Source organism: Cetorhinus maximus, chromosome 20, assembly GCF_964194155.1.
Source record: "Cetorhinus maximus chromosome 20, sCetMax3.hap1.1, whole genome shotgun sequence".
Lineage (NCBI taxonomy): Eukaryota > Metazoa > Chordata > Chondrichthyes > Lamniformes > Cetorhinidae > Cetorhinus > Cetorhinus maximus.
Window position 1 is genome coordinate 46,541,314 of NC_135898.1, and position 22,532 is coordinate 46,563,845.

A 22,532-nucleotide genomic window follows, 5' to 3' on the forward strand; every position below is an offset into this window, starting at 1 on the left:
GAAATAAGAAATTTGCAAATGGATATAGACAGGTTAGGTGAATGGGCCAAAATTTGGCAGATGGAGTTTAACATGGATAAGTGTGAGGTTATCCATTTTGGTCGTGAGAATGAAAAGGGGACTTATTATTTAAATGGAGAGAAACTTCAGAATGCTTCAGCGCAGAGGGATCTGGGTGTCCTCATGCATGAATTGCTGAAAGCTAGTATACAGGTACAGCAGAGAATAAGGAAGGCAAATGGAATTTTGGCATTTATTGCTAAAGGAATAGAGTATAAAAATAGGGAAGTGTTGTTGCAACTGAACAAGGCATTGGTGAGACCGCACCTGGAGTACTGTGCACAGTTTTGGTCCCCTTACTTGAGGAAGGATATAGTTGCATTGGACGTGGTTCAGAGGAGGTTCACTAGATTGATTCCAGAGATGCGGGGCTTGTCTTATGAGGAGATATTGAGCAGTTTAGGCCTAAACTTGCTAGAGTTTAGAAGGATGAGAGGAGATCTAATTGAGGTATATAAGATGCTAAAGGGGATGGACAAAGTAGATGTGGAGCGGATGTTTCCCCTTGTGGGGCATTCTAGAATGAGAGGTCATAGTTTTAGGCTAAGGGGTGTAGATTTAAATCAGAGATGAGGAAGAATTACTTTTCTCAATGGGTCGTGAATCTGTGGAATTCACTACCTCAGATTGCAGTGGATGCTGGGACACTGGATAAATTTAAGGAGGAGATAGACAGATTTTTAATTAGTAATGGGTTGAAAGGTTATGGGGAGATGGCGGGAAATTGAAGTTGAGGCCGAAATGAGATCAGCCATGATGATATTGAATGGTGGGACAGGCTCAAGGGGCTGAATTGCCTACTCCTGTTCCTAGTTCTTATGTTCTTATGTTCTTGCCTCTTACGAGCTATTCTCACTTTAAATCTGTTTTCTGCAGCTTTTGTCTCTTTAAATCTGGAACTTGGAGACTTTCTCTCCACCCTTCTCTCTTAACTTCATTAACAGGACCTTTTCAGGTTCCTGTCCTTCAGTTGGCTACAAGGTCTGCTTGGGACTTTCCCCTGTTCCACTCCCCTGGATTTTGGGGTCTTTTATTTAGCTTGGGACTGATTATCTTTTCTCTTTGCTCCAACCGAAACTTTTCAAAACCAACTGTACTCAAACAGCTTCCAAAATCAAACCTGCTGTTTGTCTTCTTCTGTGTGTACCTGTGGACTCCTGTTGCTAGGCAACAGCACAATTTTTCTACTCGTGTTTGCTTAACTTCTTAAGTTGTTAAACCTCTCATTAGAAATGCAGGCACCATTTTAAAGTGAAACTAAAACTCAGTTTGACCTTTCTTAACACACAGATACAGAAATATAAATCAAACTTAAACATTAAAACTAAAACTCATCCCTACCACCCACAAAATACAAATATAACTTACTTAAACTGTCTCTATTTCCTAACGTTGTTAAATTTGCTTCTACAAGTTTATCATTTAGATGTTTCAAGGCATCAGTCAAGTGTTCTACTTCCTGCGACTAATGTTCAATTGTTCTCATCAATTCTCCTTTTTCATAAGCAAACTCATCTTCCATGTGTGAAAGTTGGTTCACTACACTAATCAAGGTTTTCCTTCAAGTGCTTGATGTCAGCAATAAGCTTCTCATATTTGGCTACAGTAATTTTTTGGAACAAAAACAGAATTACCTGGAAAAACTCAGCAGGTCTGGCAGCATCGGTGGAGAAGAAATCAGTTGACGTTTCGAGTCCTCACGACCCTTCGGCAGAACTGAGGTATAGTTAGGAGAGAGGTGAAATATAAGCTGGTCTAAGGTGGGGGGGCGGGGGGAGAGAGAAGTTGAGGGTGGGGTGGTTGTGGGGATAAGCAAGCAGTGATAGGAGAAGATAATCAAAAGATGTCACAGACAAAAGGATCAAAGAGGTGTTGAAGGTGGTGATATTATCTAAGAAAAGTGCTAATTAAGAATGGAAGGCAGGATACTCAAGGTACAGCTCTAGTGGGGGTGGGGTGGAAAGACTAACAAAGTTTTAGTTTTAGATTTAAAAATAATGGAAATAGGTGGGATAAGAAGAATCTATATAAATTATTTAAAAAAAGGGGGAGGGGGAAGAAACGGGGTGGGGATGGGGGGAGGGTGAGTTTAAGATCTAAGGTTGTTGAATTCAATATTCAGCCCGGAAGGCTGTAAAGTGCCTAGTCGGAAGATGAGGTGCTGTTCCTCCAGTTTGCGTTGGGCTTCACTAGAACAATGCAGCAAGCCAAGGACAGACATGTGGGCAAGAGAACAGGGTAGAGTGTTAAAATGGCAAGCGACAGGGAGGTTTGGGTCTTTCTTGCGGACAGACCGCAGGTGTTCCGCAAAGCGGTCGGCCAGTTTGCGTTTGGTGTCTCCAATGTAGAGGAGACCGCATTGGGAGCAACGAATGCAGTAGACTAAGTTAGGGGAAATGCAAGTGAAATGCTGCTTCACTTGAAAGGAGTGTTTGGGCCCTTGGACGGTGAGGAGAGAGGAAGTGAAGGGGCAGGTGTTGCATCTTCTGCGTGGGCATGGGGAGGTGCCATAGGTGGGGGTTGAGGAGTAGGGGATGATGGAGGAGTGGACCGGGGTGTGGCGGAGGGAACGATCCCTACGGAATGCCGCCGGGGGGGGTGAAGGGAAGGTGTGTTTGGTGGTGGCATCATGCTGGAGTTGGCGGAAATGGCGGAGGATGATCCTTTGAATGCGGAGGCTGGTGGGGTGATAAGTGAGGACAAGAGGGACCCTATCATGTTTCTGGGAATTTTTTGGAGCTTAGTAAGATCATCATGATCAAATGCCTGCTGCAATACTTTGTCGCTGTCGCTGTCACATTACTGTCTGTGCTAGCCAAATCATTACCCAGAATAAAATCTACCCCTCCAATAGGTGACCTGAAGTTCACACCATAACAATTCTGTTTACTAAGTCACGTTGTAAATTCACTTTACACAAAGGAACAGGTTTATAAATTCCATGAAAGTCTCCTATTAATATCCTTTCCTTCATCAAACTATCTGAAACACAAATTGCTTCATCAGTGACCAACATTGGCTGATCTGCCCCAGTATCTCTCAAAATTTTAATTTGTTTTCTTATTTTGTTGGAGGAGTAAGAGAACACTTTCCCATTCAAGAAAAAACCTTGAGAACCTCCAGTAGCCTGACTCCCTTTAGCAGTAGTCAGGGAAGAATTCTCTTGACTATCCTGAACCATATCCCCCTTTCTAGTAGGTTCTGAGGGAACATGTTTCGGCTGTACCACTGCCAAGGTTTTAATACCCATTTCTTTTTCTGGTACAGCCTTTTCTGAGGATTCCTTAAGCATTCCTATTGCTGCAATAGGTATTCCATTTCATTTCCAGTAATTAGCTTTAGTATGTCCAGTTTTATTGCAATGGAAGTGTACTATTTTATTTACATCACTTTTAACTTCTAGCCTATCTCCTTTATTAGTTTGGCATCCTTCCGTCTGTTCCCTAGAATTAGTGTCTTTTCCATCACCAGATTTTTCATTCCTCCATTTCCCTGTTGATTCCCATATGACCATTCCCCACATGTATCTGTCTGTGGGAGTTATCATAGGTATCAACCAAAATTGCCTCAGATCTTTGATACTTAATGCTCATCTAAATAAGTCTTAATGGTTATTGGAATGCTATTTCAGAAACTACTGACCCCACAGCGTTTCTTTTTCCCTAGCAAACTCTACAAATATCTGATTAGGTTTTTTCCTCACTTTTCCTTAACTTCTTAGACTTTAACTGATAAGCTTCAGGAACAAGTTCATAAGCATTGAGTATTGTCCTTTTAACCACTTCTACTCTGCAGTTTGCTCTTCTGACAACTCACCCAGATGTTTGTCACATTGTGAGCTAATAAGTCTCATGGAAACTTTGTCTTTCTCACAAGGGTTTCCAATCTCCACATTTGAAGAACTCGCCTTGGAATTCTCTCCAAACATTACTCCCACTCGGACTGCTTCAACAAGGATCTACCTCCAGGGTTTCAATCTCACCTTCCAAACACAATTTCAGATCTTCGGCCATGCCAGGCAGAACACCACTACTCCAAAAGGCCCACAGTAAGGAGTCACCAACCTTTGGCTGCCTCCTTGGATCTTCAGAGCTTCTTTCACGCCTGTTTCCCTTCAAGTCTGCTCCTCGTAGCTCTCTCTAACTTGGAGCTCTGCTCCTTTCTTTCAGCTTGACCTCTCTGATCCCTGTCTTTGTCCCTTACCTGTGACTTCCATCTTGGACCTCTTTCTAATCTCTGTCTTTGTTCCTGCCTGGGACTTTCTTCTGAGGCCTCTCCCTGCCCCCCTCCCAGTGTCCTGCTCCCTGGGCAGCTTCTCTGGAATGGCGCTTCGGTTCAGGTCACCTGGCCTGCAGTTTTGCGCCATTTCACTTCTTTGCTTCTGTGCAGGCACACAGGGCTGGTTCCCGATGGAAGAACGTAAAAACTTGAACTGCGCATGTGTGGCCACTTTCCACCCAGCGCATGCGCAGTAGACCCAAGGCCCACTGGGAACTGGAGTTCCCGACCTGCAGCTGCCACTTAAGGTAATTATTTTGAGTTTCATTACAGGATTGCTACACCAAGGCATTGCTGCTATAGCCAGAACAGGGAGACCTGACTGCAAGGATGGAAAGTGGCCCATTAATGACCTAGGCTTGGGTGTACTGGGCACAATTTCAAAGTTTGCAGATGACCCAAAACCTGGAAGTATTGGGCAGAATTTTACAGCGACCCATCAGCAGGTTTAAAGGCAGGTGCTCGTAATATGCAACCTGCCCACCACCTTCTCGCTTATGAATGTCTCTCATTTTAGGGCAGCAGTGGAGGTGTCAGGTGGCTTGCCCACCCTTGGACATATTGAGGCCCTTAAGTGGGCAGTTAATGGCCATTTAAGTGCCTCATCCCACTCCACCACTAACTTACCCAAGACCGGGGTTAGGCCTAAGCCAAGCAGGTAGTCCGGCAGCTTTAACTGCACAGGCTGGTGTCGAGGAAGGGGGGAATACCTCCTTTGCGGGTTCTTTGTGCCCATTCAAGGCTTCCCCCCACCAAGGTCATACCCTCCCCTAAATCCTCCTCCCTGGCCTCTCATACTCATTCCCCTAATGCCCGTACTTGCCTCGCTGGGGCATGCCAGCCAATACCCCGGACATATTTTGAATGCAGCCTCCATTAACTTCTCTTCTTCAGGGCTGGCTTTAGTTCCAGAGAAGTGTGAAGTGATTCATTTTGGTAGGAAGAAGGAGAGGCAAAATAAAAAAGAAGGTACAATTCTAAAGGGGATGAAGCAGTAAGGGGATCTGGGTGCATATGTGCACAAATCACTGAAGGTGACAGGGCATTCAGTAAAGCATACAGCGTCCTGGGCTTTATAAATAGGGGCATAAAGTACAGAAGTAAGGATGTTAAGATGAACATTTATAAAATGCTCGTTCGGCCTCACCTGGAGTGTTGCATCCAGTTCTGGGCATGACACTTCAGGAAGGATGTGAAGGCATTACAGAGGGTGCAGAAAAGGAGAATGGTTCCAGGGATGAGGAACTTCAGTTACGTAAACAGATTGAAAAAGCTGGGACTGTTTACCTTGGAGAAGAGAATAAGAGGAGGTTTGATAGAAATGTTCGAAATCATGAGGGGTGTGGACAAAATAGGGAGAAACTGTTCCCATTGGTGGAAGGGTCAAGAACGAGAACACACCAATTTAAGGGTGATTGGGAAAAGAAGCAACGGTGACATGAGGCAAAGCTTTTTTATGCAGTGAGTGATTAGGATCTGGAATGTACTGCCTGAGCATGTGGTGGAGGTGCATGCAGCTAAGACTTTTAAAAGAGAATTGAAGAGAAAAGATTTTCAGGGCTACGGGGAAAAGTCGGGGGAGTGGGACTAGATGAGTTGCTCTTACAAAGACCGAGCACTGACACGACAGGCCAAATGATCTCCTTCTGTGCTGTAACTATTCTATGACTATGATTTGTGGTTACTCATTTAGAGTTATCTCCACAAGAAAGATCAACTCTGAAGACAAGCTAACTCAGAATGCTCATTCTAACAGTTGGGTACAAAGTGACTGCAGTCTGGCTGTCTGCATGCTTGCTTGGGTGGTGAATGATGTATGCTGCACGGAGGTCAAAAATGAAGGAAAACGTCAATTGCAAAAACAAGGAATAATGTAAATACCAAAAAAAGGGGGTGCAATTCAGCTTTAAAATCTAACAAGGTGTTTCAGCTTTGCTGTGTTGGTGGATCTACGTTCATGTTTGCATGTGCAATTGTCAACACATGTCTGATGTCACTTGAAATCTGAATTTTTGATGACAGTTAAATGAAGTTGTTTTAAATTATGTAAGTAACAATTCAGTGTATAGATAGTCGCATGGACAGAGGGTTGGACAAGAAAATATCCAACATTAACATCTCAGCTTCTAGTGTAAGCTAATAAAAAATGGAATAGGGTGTTGTATTTTTCTTGGATATATTTATTGGTGGCTGAAATGTTAATATTTTACCTGTTCTACCTCTTTGAACCACAATACTTAAAGTATCACAAGGGAAAATATTTGTATACCAGACTATTTAACAATTTGTAAATATTAGTCTGCATATTACGTTCTATATATGGAAAACATTTCAAAGAGTTAAAGTTCTAGGAATATATTTTCTGAGAATATGCAGACCAAGTAGTCATAGGCAGTTATTTCAAGTAATTGCCTGTAATTCCGGTCCACTGTTGTGTGATTAAATGCTTCTGTTTCCTTGAACTGACAAAGCTTCCTTGAACTGAAGCCAGATAATTGGTCTCCTCACGTACTGCACGGCTTTCATTCCACCCTCTGGGCCTTGCCATAGGTTTTAAAGAGATACTGTCATCGTGAAAAAGAGTTTTGCCATTTTTAATCTATTTGCAGAAGAGAAAGGGCTAAAAAAAACTGCAATTCTTTTATGTGAACCTCGTGCACATATTTTCACACCTTTTAAGGGAAATTTTCGTAGCGCTTCAACATTGTATTCTGTGGCATATAACCCATTGTTGGTGCTTTGCCAGTACAATCCAAATGTATTCCTTTTCCTCTGTCTTCTACCTATTGCCTTGTATTTTCCTCCTACATAGGTTTGGGAAACATGTGAAAGTATACTGAGAATGGAAAGACTTAGATGAAAACATCACTGTGAATAAAATAAGTTTATTAGTATATTAAAATATTTTATTGTTAAAATATTGTGGTGAGTGTCAGGTATAAAAGTAGCTTAATTTTATAGTAGGAATAGCATTGTGTGCGTAGTACTAAGGAGAAAAACATGCCAAAGTTATTCCAAAGTATTGGCAAGATTTTCCACTTTCATACACTAGTGTGCATGTGCACGTTAGGCAGGGAGAATGCAGCTAAACATCTTTGCGGTAAAAATATGCAAGGAGTATGCTGTCCAGTGTTTCCTGACCGAGAAGTGTTGAGGGAGCAGTAGGTACATATTACGAATCATATTAGGCTTTTAAAAGTATGTTAATTGAGAAGTGGATGAGGTTTATGCCTCACATTTTCCACAGGTTTGCTCCACCAGCATCACAACTTCACTGTCTATAAGTAAGCACAGTTCCGAGAGTGACTTTTTAAAATGTGTTCACAGTATGTGGCCATTGCTTGCAAAGCCAGCATTTGTTGCCCTTCCCTAATTGCCCTTGAGAAGATTAACCACTTTCTTGACAACTTACTAGGCTATTTAAGAGGGCAGTTAAGAGTCAGCCACGTTGTTGTGGGTCTGGAGTCTCATATAGGCCAGACCTAGTAAGGATGGCAGATTCCTTCGCTAAAGAACATTAGTGAACCAGATGGGTTTTTAACAACAATCCCAGTGGTTTCATGGTCACCAATACTGCAGCTTGCTTTTTATTCTGGATTGCTTTAATTAACTGAATTTAAATTCCCCAGCTGGGATGAGGTTTGAGCATGGCTGAAATGATTGTTTCCCCTGACAAGGGAATCTCGAACATGGAGGCGCAGTCTCAGGACAGCAGAGAAAACTGTTGCTGCTGCTCCTGGTGCAGTTTGTGTTGGTAAGGCTCCTGGTGCTGTTGGTGTTCCGGCTCCTCTTGTTCCTCAAAGAGGCCCATACTACAACTGCATAAGCAGTTCCCATTCCACAGCAGGGAAAGTCAGGTCAAGGTGAATAAAATCCAAGGCACCTGCAATGACTTCCAAAGAGTTGGAAATGACCGGTGAAGCAGTGAAATCAGGGTCTCAGAACAAGTGCTGTGAGCACAAGCCTTTTACATAGGCTCTCCAGCAGCTATCTGGTTTCACTCTTTAAAGGCTTTTAGGCCTTTTGGATTCAATAAGTAATGGCGCCCTGCTATAGTATCATTTTTTTTTTACCCTAATGAGTTCCACACTACTCAAGAAACCAATGCACTAGCTGTCAAAGCCAGAATGCTGGGTTAAATCCTGAGCTAATTGAGAATTTAAATATTCTAATTACTTACACAACATCTCCAGGGGGGTCTCCCACTTGCCTGTAAACCTGTTCGGGTTAAACCCAGATATGGGCAGGATCATATTGGGTTTCCAACTCGGTGCCACTTTTCAAGGCTTTAACCCACATCCACACTTGAACCCGCACCTCCTGAGCAATTAACATTCTGCCCCAAATGTCCAGATGATTAGTTCAGGCCTGTAACATGTGACTGTTGTTGGTCTGCCTAGAACTGTAGGTTTTGGAGATGATCGAGAACTAGATGAGTCCAGAACCAGGAGACACTGTTTTAAAATTATAGGACAGAGATGAGGAGAATTTTTTTCTCTCAGAGGGTTGTGCGACTGTGGAACTCTTTGCCTCATAAAGCAGTGGATGTGGGGGTCACTGAATATTTTTAAGGCAGAGGCAGATTGATTCTTGTTAGGCAAGGGAATCAAAGGTTATAGGGGGTAGATGGGAATGTGGAATTTGAAACTCAAGCATGGGTCGCTTTACTCGCAAACCAGTTGCATGCTTATCTGTTGGCAGGCGAGTCGATTACAATATACGGCAGATACACAGACCAATATGAAATGAAACATAACTATTTATTTATACAAACAACAGAGCATTAACGTGATGTGTGCTTCTCAGACAGACCCTAATCTAGACTAACATTAACATGGTAGCCTGCACTACACAGCTATTGGGTCTCATAGTTACGTGGTCAATCTGCTCTCAGTCTCTTAAAGGTGTATTACACCTCAGATTACCACATCCCTCCCCCTTTACTTGAAAGTACATTTTACAATATATTAACTATTTACAAAAATGAACTATTTACAAATTTAGTCTCTCAGGAGGCTTTTTCAAACATGTCGTCCGTCGTAGTTTTATGACTTCGGGTGGTTTATCTGAGGCCTCCCTCTTGGGAGTTATCTGTCCACTAGACTCCCCAGTAGGAACCTGCAAGTTTGCGTCTTCGACTGTCTCAGGCTCAATGGGTTCTCCAGGTACTTTCAAAGCAGGAGGAGTTCCCTCTACCTGTGGTGTAGACTCCAGTGGGAATGTTTTCACACTCTTTCAGGTCTCATCGCATGCACTCCTGTTGCCCCTCCCCCACCTAATTCAACAAGATGAAAGGCAACTTGTCAGGCAGGTTCTGAGAATTAGAATGTTGAGCAAGGCTAAATGCAACACAAAATGATCAGCTTCCTGTCGCATATTTAAAAAAATTTGGGGGCCTCATTAGTAATTTCTCTTCCTATATGTTTTCTTTTGATGCGTTTTCTCCTTGGCAGCGCTGACTTTAATCTTCAGCTTCCCCATTGGCTAGACTAGGCTCAGGTATGAGTTCAACTTGAATGAACTCGGTGGTTGAGACTTCCAGCGTTTTCTCATCTGTCAGCTCCTTTATTTTTAAGGCTTCTTGGCTTCCGCGTAGCTGGCTCTTCAGTTCTTCCATTTCTTTTTTAGTTAGTTGTTTCCTGGAGAATTAAATATTGTCATGCTTTCTCGGCTAATTGATTCTTCATCTCGGCCAGAGATATGCAGAATTCTTTCTTTTCTTTTTATTCATTCAGACGTCACTGGCTATGCCAGCATTTATTGCTTAATTTCCCTTGTTCAGAGGGCATTTAAGAGTCAGCCACATGTAGGCCAGACTCCAACAAATTTCCTTCCCTAAAGGATATTAGTGAACCGGTCTTCATTAGACTTTTAATTTCAGATTTTTATTGAATTCAAATTCCCTAGAGCATTACCCTGGGTCTCTGGATTACTAGTCCAGCGACAATACCACTGCGTCATCGTCTGCCCTGCTGTTCTCTTTCATACCTTTTTAGTAGAACAAATTGGGATCTGAGGAAATCGTGCAATATGTGGAGGTCCTTTAGAAGGTTTTCTTTTTTTTTTGGAGGTAACTGACTTCAACTCGAACTCTGCCCTGAAGCATCAGCTCTATGAATTCCTTTTGTTGAGTCTTTACATGCTCCATTTTCCAAACGGCAACATTTCCTGTTTCTGATTGAGATCTCAGTAATCTCTCAAGATTGATCTGCCTTAACCAGTTTCTTCCGAGGAGACTCGTTCCTCTGCCTGCTATCAGCATGATGGACAGATTTGCAAACTGGCGTTTGTATTGTACTGGAACCTTGTATATACCTTTCACTCGTATGTTTTCACCAGTGTATGCCTTTAGTCTGGCATCTGAGTTTTCCAGCTTTAGTGAGTGGTGTCCTCCATTCAGATACTTAAATGTGTGTTCCCCTATGAGTGTCATGGATGTGCCTGTCTCCACCTCCATTCGAAGGAGTTTCCTGGTGACTTTTGCTGTCACGTAGATTGGCTTTGTTTTACCCATCTTTAAGTTGTGTAGGTAGTAAATATCTAACTCTGTTTCTTCTGGCTCCTCTGTTATATAAATTTCACGACTTCTGCCTTTTTGTTTGAACTTTGGCCTCAATGTTTCTTTACAATATTGCAAAATGTGCCCATTGTAATGGCAGTAGAAGCACTTGGTTTTTTTAAATTGTCGTTCTTTTGTAGGTTGTCTGGTTCCAGTTCTGCTATTATGAATGTGTTTTTTATCCGTTAAGCCATTGCTTTTTGCTGCTCTATTAATGGCAGCTGTTTCCCACCTTTCTGTGGAGCCCTGCGCTTTCACGCAATTTCTAGCCAGTGCCTCCTTCCCAACTTGAAGAACGGTGTCATTTTGTGCTCCCTTGATTTCTTCTGAGTCCCTGACCACGGTTTCCATTGCGAGCACCAACTCCAGGGCTTTGCTGAAATCAAAATTTGTCTCACACAGCAACCTTTTTTGAATGGCATCTTCGTTAATCCCACACATTAATCGGTCTCTTAACATGTCATTAATCGACGTCCCGTTTCAAATAAATTAAGTTAAACTTTACCTCCAAGCCTGTTCCTTTACCTATATTTAGGACTGTTCTTTTAGTTGTCAACTTTCATGGGGCCGTGTCAAATTTAGCAAGTAAAGTTGGCAATGCATCTTTTCCATTCTTCATGTTAAATTTGAATTACTATATTCAATAAAACCTCCAAACATGGAACAATGGAAGTATCCTGAGTGCAAATGCTTTAGCTTATGAAACAGAATGGACAGTCTCACAGCAGCTCATAAATTAATTCAAAATGGAACAGTTCTCATTATTTCGATGGCTAGCTGTGCAGTTTCCCTTTGATCAACACAAATTTTAAATAAAATGAGGTCACATATAGAAAGACAGTCAGTGAATCACAGTAATTTTAGTGACTATTTAATATTTGCACAACTTAACTTCTACGTGATAAACTTTGTATCGCCAGCAAGGTTAAGTTAAATGGTGAAATAATGAGGTCCACATGAGACTTGCCCTTCTCTTCAAATTAACTATGAAACTCCACATTTAAGTTTGCTTTTTAAATTTCACTACATACTTAGTGAAAATAAAATATAATTTCCAATATTGATGCAGCCCACCATATTGTTAGAGCAGAATCATTGAAGGGTTCTCAAAATTCCCACATTTTTCATATCATCAACAAGGATATGACTTTTGGACTTTTATGGCAGAGGACCCAACTGCTGAGTTAAGTGTAGAACCCTGCAGACAGGAGGCTAGGCCCATGAAGGCCTGGGACTGGACATGCCCGGGCTTGTTGAGTACAGTGTGGATTGTTGCCTGAAGCCAGACAATGAGAGGGGACAGAATATGCATTCTTCCCTTTAAAACAATCAACCCAGAAAAAGACTTAATCTTACACGAAACTAAAGCCCATCAAAATCTTGCATAAATAATCAGTACTAACTACTAAGGCAGGAAGGCAGCAATCAATGCAATTATACGAACCTATCAATACTCCACATATACAATGGCTTTCAGTTCAAGACTAGTTACGGGGACAGGAAGACAATGATAAACATCATGCGAGCCCATTAAAACCAACGAGATAACAGTCACCTGAGGAAGCCCACCAAAATCAGACAAAGAACTAACCTTGATTTGAATTCAGATAAGAAATTCGAAAAACAGTATAACTGGGCCACCAGTTAAGAAGGGAGGAGGGTGAGCAATTTTTGGAGCGGTTGAAGCGGAGTTTAAGCAGGGAGAGGTAGCTGAGCCAAGCAGAGGGAGGAGATCTGGAGGTTTGCAGGCCCGCAGGCAACATCACGGCGAGGGGCACAAGGTGGCAGGCTCAATCGAAGACAACAAGGCTGCAACCGCAGCCCTCCACGAAGATCGACCACCCACAACCGCGCCCTCCACCCAACTGAAGAACCTTCGCAGATCCCACAGACCAGGACCACGTGGGGATGGCAGGCCCCAGAGGACACAAAGAGCGTACCCCAAAACTGCAACCGGCTTACCTGGCTGGATTTAGAACTGTCAAGGAACCCTGGTTGATGAGCATGATCCCTGACCTCTCCTAGTTCAATTTAGTTAGGTTTTGGGGGTGGGACAAGGGTAAGGGGATTAGTAGTGTGATTTTCCCTCATTATGCCATGTGTACCTCATTCTTAACTAAGTGTACTTTGTAAGTCTGTATAATATCAGTGTAATCCTAATGTTATAAGTCATTTGTGACTTCAATAAACTCTTTTTTTGCACCAAAACCAGTTGTCTGCTGCACTTTGTCACAACCCCCAAATAAGTCCAAGGTCTAGAACCCAGGGAGTGGGAGCGATTCGAACTGCTCAGAAGTCAGAGGTGAAGCTGACACACACCACCACCCCCTACATAATGGCGACCGCGGCAGGACCTTGGCGAAAGGGATGCGATGCAGTGGACACTGATTTGGAAGAGAGAACTGTCATGGAAGAGAGGATTTCAAATTATGTGTTCAGTAAGGTGAATATGGGAAAAAAATGGGTAACTAATCTGTTAAAGGCTGGGCACCCGGTAGATGCTGCAGCTAAATGGACAGAAGGGAAGGATCATAAAAAATCCATAGACAAGGCAGTCTGGCTGATGTGCTTCAAGAAACAGATCCAGCTTTTGGACAGGCTAGTTGAAGCACAGGCAGCTGAGATTCGGAAGTCAGCCCTGGAAGTCCAAACAAAGGCCCTAGCAGGGGAAAAGTTACTGTTAGCATTGCAGGCTCTGAATCAGGAAAGGGTGCAGTTAGTGGGGGAGCATAAGACCCAGCAGGAATATTTACAGTGTCAGGTCCCCGAGAACAAGAACAATGAGCTGGGGTTGCAGGAAAAGAATGCCCGCCTAGCAAGACAAGTAAGAGAGCAGGAGGAGAAAGTAAAAGGCTTACAGGCAGCCTATAAGATAGTGAGCGCACAGGGGTTTGAGGATGCAGACCATGGCCCCTGCCAGAAGCAGATAGAGAGTCTCAACCTTGCTCTAAGGACGGCAAAAGGCATGGTGTGCTTCATAAGTCCTAGTGCAGCCCAGATCGACTTCACAGGGAACCTGGGGAGGACGGTTCAGACACCATAGGTGGTGCCAAGGGACTACCCGGCTGAGGAGCAGGAGGGCCCACGACCACCACCCGTAGCGCCAAGCTTTAGTGAAATCTGGCAGGGGGGTGGTGGAATTAGGGGCAGAAGCTGAGGAGGAAAACCCCCAGCAAGAGAGGCTGGGACCGGGGCCACTGTGCCGGGCCCGGCAGCAAAGGTTCGGCCCGCCCGCTGATAACGGGGATGAGGGACCCCTCCAAAACCAGTTCGTAGTTCCCCACGGCACCCAACAGCTTAGGACCATGGTAAGCCATTTAACTAAACTTGCGGCAAATGGGGATCCCTCGGTCCACTTCAGGGAAGTGGAACAAGCAGCAAGCATCAATGAGTGCAATGATGCTGAACAGGCCAAAATGCTGCTATTCTCCCTGGAGAGTAAGCTCTTCCAGTCCCTCTCTGACCAATGTAAGATGGGACAGTGTGATTATGGGGAGCTCGAGGAAATTCTTGAGGCCATGGGGATGAATGAGGGAAGTCCTTTCTCCCGGGTGGAAAAAACAGTGCAACTCGTAGGAGAACCCCCGCAGGCTTTTGCAGACAGGTTGTGGCCGGTGTATAGCAGTGCATGCAGTGGGACGCCTAACCAGGCTAACCTGGACCAGGATCAGTGGGCCCACTGGCTCCGTTGTCTGGTGGCAAACAGCTTGCCACAGGTCAGGGCCGCAGCAGGAATGTGGTTTGACCCAAAGAATCCCCTGACTACCGAACTCACAGTGATCAGACAATTGACCATAGCTTACCATAATGGTAAAGGAACCGATGCACACCCACCTAAAGGGAAAGTACATGAAATGAAACCCGGCCAGGGTAGGAAGGAGTGGCATCAGGAAGGGAATAACCCTTCCAGCACAAAGCTCAACTGTTACGGGTGTGGGAAAAATGGACACTGGAGGAAGGAGTGTAAGAATCCTTGGAAAGATAACAAGGGAAAGAATTCCTCAATCCCAGCCCAAAAGGCAGAGACAGGAATCCCTCCTGCCACGGTTGAGTCATTTTTGGACGCCATGAGAACCCTATTGACTGGCCCAGGGAAGGTAGCAGCCACCACCGGTGCGCTGACCCCATCAGCCCCATCTAACCCACAACCCTGACTAGAGCCAGCGCAGCCTGTTTACCTGTGTTCCCTTACCTACGACTTATGGAAGAGACCCCTCGTTGAGATGGAGGTAGAAGAGGTAAAGGGGACCTGTTGGACACAGGAGCATCATGTACCGTGATCCATTAAGCTAACCCCACCACCTCACCTCTATCTAACGGGGTCCCATACAGTCTGTCAGGATTCACAGGTAAAGAACAGGCTGGCTCATTTTCCATCCTGACCATTCGTTTAGGAACACTCCGCTCTAAGTGGATCTGTATCCTAATGAAGTGGCAAGTGGAGGGTGGAAAAGGGATCCTGGGAGCCAACTTTATTGTAGGCCACGGAATCCTAGTGGATTTGAGGAATCACTGCCTATGAGGGGCAAAAACAGGAAAGGAAGGCAGAGTAGTAGTCATCTCAGGGAAACAGGAGAAGGGGACCCTGTGCACCATGAAGCCTAAAGAGGGTTATAACCTCGAACTCATGGTCAGTAATACCCCAAGGGAGTTCCAGGCATTTGTGTGAGCCCACCTAGCCATATTTGTCACACACAAACACGACTGTGGGAGGGTCAATGGGTTCGAGGTCAGTGTAGATGGGGACCCTATGGCCTGACCACCAAAGCAATATAACTTCCCCAGGGAAGTGGGGCCAGACATGTAAGCAGCCATGTCCTCCTTAGTGCAACAGGGGGTCCTGAGACGGATAGCCACCCATGTGAACTCTCCACTGTGGCTGGTTAGAAAACCGGACAACTCCTGGAGGGCCACAGTGGATTATCGGGTGCTCAACAGTAACATCCCACCCTGTGTACCCACGGTAGCAGCAGTTGCCAACCTGATAGGAAGTATCCCAGCATCCACGACCACTTTCACGGTGCTGGATATCTCCAATGGGTTTTGGTCCATCCCTTTAAGGAGAGAGGATCAGTACAAGTTTGCCCTTACCTTTAAAGGGCAACAGTACACCTGGAACTGTCTGCCTCAGGGCTTCCACAATAGCCCCAACATTTTCCACCAATGGATGGCAGACAGTTTAAAGGGCTTCAGCCAGCCCAGGCGGCTGGTACAATACATGGATGACCTGCTCTTATTCACCGATTCGAGAGAGGAGCATGGCCCACTTCTGGCCGAACTGCTGGAACTGCTCAGGCAGGAAGGTTTTAAAGTGAACCCAAAGAAAGCGCAGATTGACCAGCAGGTGGTGAAATTCCTGGGCCTGACAATACGCACTGGGGAAAGGGCCATAGATAAAGTTGGACGGGAAGCAGTACAGGAGTTACCAGTCCCCAACACAGTCACGGGAGTGAGATCGTTTCTAGGGCTAACCGGGTACTGCAGAGACTTCATTGAGGACTATGCAGCCACAGCAGCCCCTCTGCTCCGACTCCTGCATAAGGGAGTGGAGTGGGTTTGGGATGAGGGGTGCCAGACAGCATTTGTCAGGATCAAGAAAGATCTGCAGACCGCACCAGCTATAGGGGCCATAGATGGAGGGAAAGAGTTCTTCCTGGAGGCAGCAGCCAGCGGGAACAGCCTGAGTGCTGTGCTGCTCCAAGAGCGGCATGGCAAGCTGAGACCGGTGGTCTACTCCTGCAGGATACTCACAGATGTGGAGAAGAGCTACTCCAATTGTGAAAGGTCGTAGTCAAGTTTTTGATCAGCTCCCCTGTCCTTTCCCTTCCCCCAGTCACCCACGTCCTTTCCCCCAACAATCTTGAACCCCCTGGCATCACGTTCCACCACCAACCCCCACCATCACCTACCAATCCGAACGCTTGTCTTTCCAGGATTTCCAGGTGAAAGTGCACATTCCCTACCTTCCTTCCCACCCCCAGCGACATTGACCTCTCCAAACTCCTCCTTCCCACCATCAGGGTCCATGTCTGCCTCTGAGACCCACCAACACCATCACCCTCCAGCCTTCCAGTTCCCTCTGTCCCTGTTATGACTGATGCAGTTGGTACAGCTGAGTTATTTAAAAATCTCAGAGGGAAACTTTAAACAGCTGTCATAACCTATAATTTTAAGTGTTATGTTTGAGATGTGACTCTAAATTCAGGAATCAGCCCACCAGTCCTCGAGGTTTTACATTAAACTAAATGAAACATTTTATTCATTTACACAGGTTAAAATATATATACACATGGCTTCAAATTACTGCTATCATAACTTTTGACGAATTCCCAAACTAATCTCAATTAAGTCAACAGCAACCCATAGATTCAACCAGACACCAGGCAAAGCATTTTCACCTTGCGAATTCATAATGAGGTTCGTTTCACTTTGGTTCTTGTGGAGACAGTTGGAGGCTTACAGCTGCTTTTTGATCTCACATTGCCTCTGCTCTGCACACCTGAAAACTGCTGAAGTTATACCTATCACCACGCTTTGAATGTAAATTCTCATTGTATCACCAGCCTCTTCTAACAATAAAACATATTGCTTGGTAGCTGCTAGATAGGTGTCAGTTTTCACCCCACTTCTTGAATGCTGTATTCAAAAAATACAAATGCACGCTATCTCTCTTACATATCAAAACTAGTACACAAAGCACCCAGACTAGCTGCCTTTAAGCGAATTAAGACACATCCACAGACTAAACCTATATTTTAAAAGAAAAATATTTTCCAATAACATTATATACATTAATAGCTTCATGACACCCCTCTCAAGCTTACCATTCCCACCTACCACACCACTGTCAGTTTGCTCCCCAAGACGCAGTCATTGAGTTTACAGACCCCTCCCTTGCATGTTCACCTGTACATCCTCCAACCCTTACTCCCTCCTCCAGCGTTACTCCCTCCTCCACCCTCACACCCTTCTTACCCCCAGACATCTTTCTTCACTCCCGGACACATCCCCCCCTCTGAACTCCCTCCTCCCCAGAAACCCTCCTCTCCCGGACACCTTCCCATCAGACACCTTTCCCATTCCAAATTCCTTCCCTTACACAAAGATAAAAACAAAAAGCTAAAAGCTACTGCGGATGCTGGAAATCCAAAACAAAAACAGAATTACCTGGAAAAACTCAGCAGGTCTGGCAGCATCGGCGGAGAAGAAATCAGTTAACGTTTCGAGCCTTCATGGCCCTTCAGTTCTGCCGAAGGGCCATGAAGGCTCGAAACGTTAACTGATTTCTTCTCCGCCGATGCTGCCAGACCTGCTGAGCTTTTCCAGGTAATTCTGTTTTTGTTTTCCTTCCCTTACACCTTCCTCCCCACTTTCACCTAACTCCCCACTTGCTGCATTCTCCCCATTACACCCTCCTTCCCTGTACTCCCTCTTACCCCTCCCAACCACACACCTTTGACACCTTCGCCTCCCCCTTCCAACCTCAAACCCCTCCCCCGGCATCTTTGTCCCGATCCTCCCAATCTCACTTGCCTCCCCCCGGTACACCTTCTTCTCCCAGCCATGCCTAGACCTTCCTCTCCAATCTCGCCCCTCCCCGGTGCACCTTCCTTTCCTACTCACAGCTGGACCTTCCTCTCCCCTCCTCACCGATCATCCATAGCAACCTATGGCCAAGACCGTGATGTCCCGAAGTAGACTCAAAGCATTAACAGAGATCCAAACTTCCATAGTCTGCTTCACGGTAGAGCAATGCCCATGAGAATCCAGCCAGCATGTGATGCATGTGTTCCCCCAGGGCCCAGCTGTAGGGCTGCAGCATCTTCTGCTCCTTGGATGTCCATGATCAGAGCAAGGCCCTGATGGTAAGTCCTGATTTCTGCACGTCACACTTGTCCAGACATGTTCTCAGCTGGCGTAGTGGTAAATCTGGCATGCAGGGGGTGGTGGGGGGGAGGGAACGATTCTGGTCAGGCCATACTTTGCATCCTATTACCAGGATGCAAATCAGGTTCATGCCGGCCTTCAGCAGGATTTGCGTTCCACCATCGGATGATCCCACTGTGCTTTCATGCCCGTGTGAAACCGATTTTTGGCCTTCTCACCATATTGTTCCCCCCCACCTGCCATGATGCCTGGTGCAAGTGGGGTTGGAAAATTCCGGCCTGGTTATTTTCCTTTCTAAATTTATTATTCACCAGCTTTCTCTTGGGTTTCAGTTTACAGGGAAGCAAAATAAATTCAAACACAAGAACAAAAGAACACCAGAAACAGGAGCAGGAGCACAGCCTATGGTCCATTGAGCCTGCTCCACCATTCAATATGATCATGGCTGATATTCGGCAGATCAGCTCCACTTTCCTGCCTGCTCCCTATATCTCTTGATTCCCTGAGAAACTAAAAATCTGTCTATCCCAGCCTTAAATATATTCAACAGTGGAGCTCCCACAACCCTCTGGGATAGATTCCAAAGATTCACAAGCTTTTGAGTGAAGTAATTTCTCCTCATCTCAGTCCTGAATGATTGGCCTCTTATCCTGAGACTGGGTCCCTGTGTTTTAGATTTCCCGACCAGCGGAAATAACTCTTCGTGTCTAGCCTCAGAATATTGTGTGTTGCAATGAGATCACCTCTCAGTTTTCTAAACTCCAGAGAATATAGGCCCAATTCACTTAAAATGATCCATAATCTTGTATACAGCCGTAAATTGCCCCACATACACTCCTCACCCCACATACGTTCTTCATGAGAGAAAAGTGCAGCCTATTGATTTGTGATCACTCTGTGGGTTTCTAAGGAAGCTGATATACAGCCATGACAACCCAAAAAGAAACCTTTAGAGCCACCAATATCAGCAAATTTCCATAAACACATGAGAAAATAAGGGGATTTCTGGAACAACTTCGTAAGAATGCCAGAAGCAGTGACATTTCCTCTAACTCATTCAGATATCTGGACACTACCCACATTGCAATTGTATCTATTCCTTAAAATTTTGCATAATGCAAGCTTCTGCTTCCACTACCACTGGATATATTAACGACACTAATACACCAAGAAAAATTTAGTTCAACCAATTGATAGCCATGCCCATAAGAGCTCTGGGTGTCTTTAGGATGTGCTTGTATTGCGGAAAATCTAACTATCATATCCCAAAGGTGTAAGATTAATATCTCGTTGTGACCTGAATAGATTTTGTGTCCCTGCCTGTGTAGAATGTGGATCATAAGAAGAAAACACTTGGTAAAATACATTTGGATGTAAATCATGAAGCTTTAGGTGGACATAAAGAGCAACAATTATGATTAGACTCACTTGTTGAATCAGTAAATCTTATCCATGTGCAATAATACCAAAAATTGAAAACTGTACAGTTCCCACAATAGTGGGTTGTGTGGCTGCTGTGTCAAAATATCTCCTAAATACTCTTCTGTATTTTCTTTCTGAGCCTGGCAAAATCTTGCCTTAGCAGTTTTCTGTTTAAAAGCGGGGAGGCGATGGCATAGTGGTATTGTCGCTGGACTAGTGATGCAGAGACCCAGGGTAATGCTCTGGGGACCTGGGTTTAAATGCCGCCATGGCAGATGGTGGAATTTGAATCCAATAAAAATCTGGAATTAAAAGTCTAATGATGACCATGAAACCACTGTAAATTTTTGTAAAAAACCCATCTGGTTCATTAATGCCCTTCAGGGAAGGAAATCTGTCGTGCTTACCTGGTTTGACCTACGTGTGATTCCAGACCCACAGAAATGTGGCTCTCTCTTAAATGCCGTCAAATGGCCGAGCATGCCAGTCAATTGTAACAAACCGCTACAAAGTCACAAAAAAGGAATGAAACTGGATGACCACCCGGCATCGACCTAAGTACCGGAAACGACAATGGCAATCTTAGCCCTATCGACCCTGCAAACTCCTCCTTACTAACATCTGGGAAAGTTGTCTCACAGACTAGTCAAGCAACAGCATGACATAGTCATCCTCACGGAATCATACCGAACACAATCTGTTAACTCATGGCCCGGCGTATCCCCCACTCTACCATTACTATCAAGCCAGGGGATCAACCCTGGTTCAATGAAGAGTGCAGGAGAGCATGCCAGGAGCAGCACCAAGCATACCTAAAAATGAGGTGTCAACCTGGTGAAGCTATAACACAGGACTACTTACATGCCAAACAGCATAAGCAGCAAGTGATAGACAGGGCTAAGTGATCCCACAACCAACAGATCAGATCTAAGCTCTGCAGTCCGTCCACATCCAGTCATGAATGGTGGTGGACAATTAAACAACTCACTGGAGGAGGAGGCTCCACAAACATCCCCATCCTCAATGATGGAGGAGCCCAGCACATCAGTGCAAAAGATGAGGCTGAAGCATTTGCTACGATCTTCAGCCAGAAGTATTGAGTGGATGATCCATCTCGGCCTCCTCCGGAGGTGCCCAGCATCACAGATGCCAGTCGTCAGCCAATTCGATTCACTCCACATAATATCAAGAAACAACTGAAGGCACTGGATACTGCAAAGGCTATGGGCCTTGACAATATTCCGGCAATAGTACTGAAGACTTGTGTTCCAGAACTTGCCGCACCGCTAGCCAAGCTGTTCCAGTACAGCTACAACACTGACATCTACCCGGCTATGTGGAAAATTGCCCAGGTATGTCCCCTACACAAAAACCAGGACAAATCCAACCCGGCTAATTACTGCCCCATCAGTCTACTCTCAATCATCAGTAAAGTAATGGAAGGGGTCATCAACAGTGCTTGCAGCACTTGCTTAGCAATAACCTGCTCACTGACGCCCAGTTTGGGTTCCACCAGGGCCACTCAGCTCCTGACCTCATTACAGCCTTGGTTCAAACATGGACAAAAGAGCTGAACACCCGAGGTGAGGTGAGAGTGACTGCCTAGCAAAATTGGAGTCGATGGGAATGAGGGGGAAAAATCTCCACTGGTGGGAGTCATACCAAGCACAAAGGAAGATGGTTGTGGTTGTTGAAGTTCAGTCATCTCAGCTCCAGGACATCACTGCAGGAGTTCCTCAAGGTAGTGTCCTCGGCCCAACCATCTTCAGCTGCTTCGTCAATGACCTTCCTTCCAACATTATGTCAGAAGTGGGGATGTTCGCTGATGATTGCACAATGCTCAGCACCATTTCTGACTCCCCAGATACTGAAGCAGCCTATGTCCAAATGCAGCAAGGCCTGGACAATGTCCAGGCTTGGGCTGACAAGTGGCAAGTAACATTCGTACCACACAAGTGCCAGGCAATGACCATCTCCAACAAGAGAGAATCCAACCATTTCCCTTTGATGTTCAATGGCATTACCATCACTGAATCTCCCACTATCAACATCCTGGGGGTTACCATTGACCTGGACTAGCCAGATAAATACTGTGGCTACAAGAGTAGGTCAGAGGCTAGGAATAGTACGATGAGTAACCAACCTTCTGACTCCCCAAAGCCTGTTCACCATCTACAAGGCACAAGTCAGGAGTGTGATGGAATACTCCCCACTTGCCTGGATGAGTGCAGCTCCCACAACACTCAAGAAGCTTGACACCATCCAGGACAAAGCAGCCCACTTGATTGGCACCACATCCGCAAACATTCACTCCCTCCATCACCGA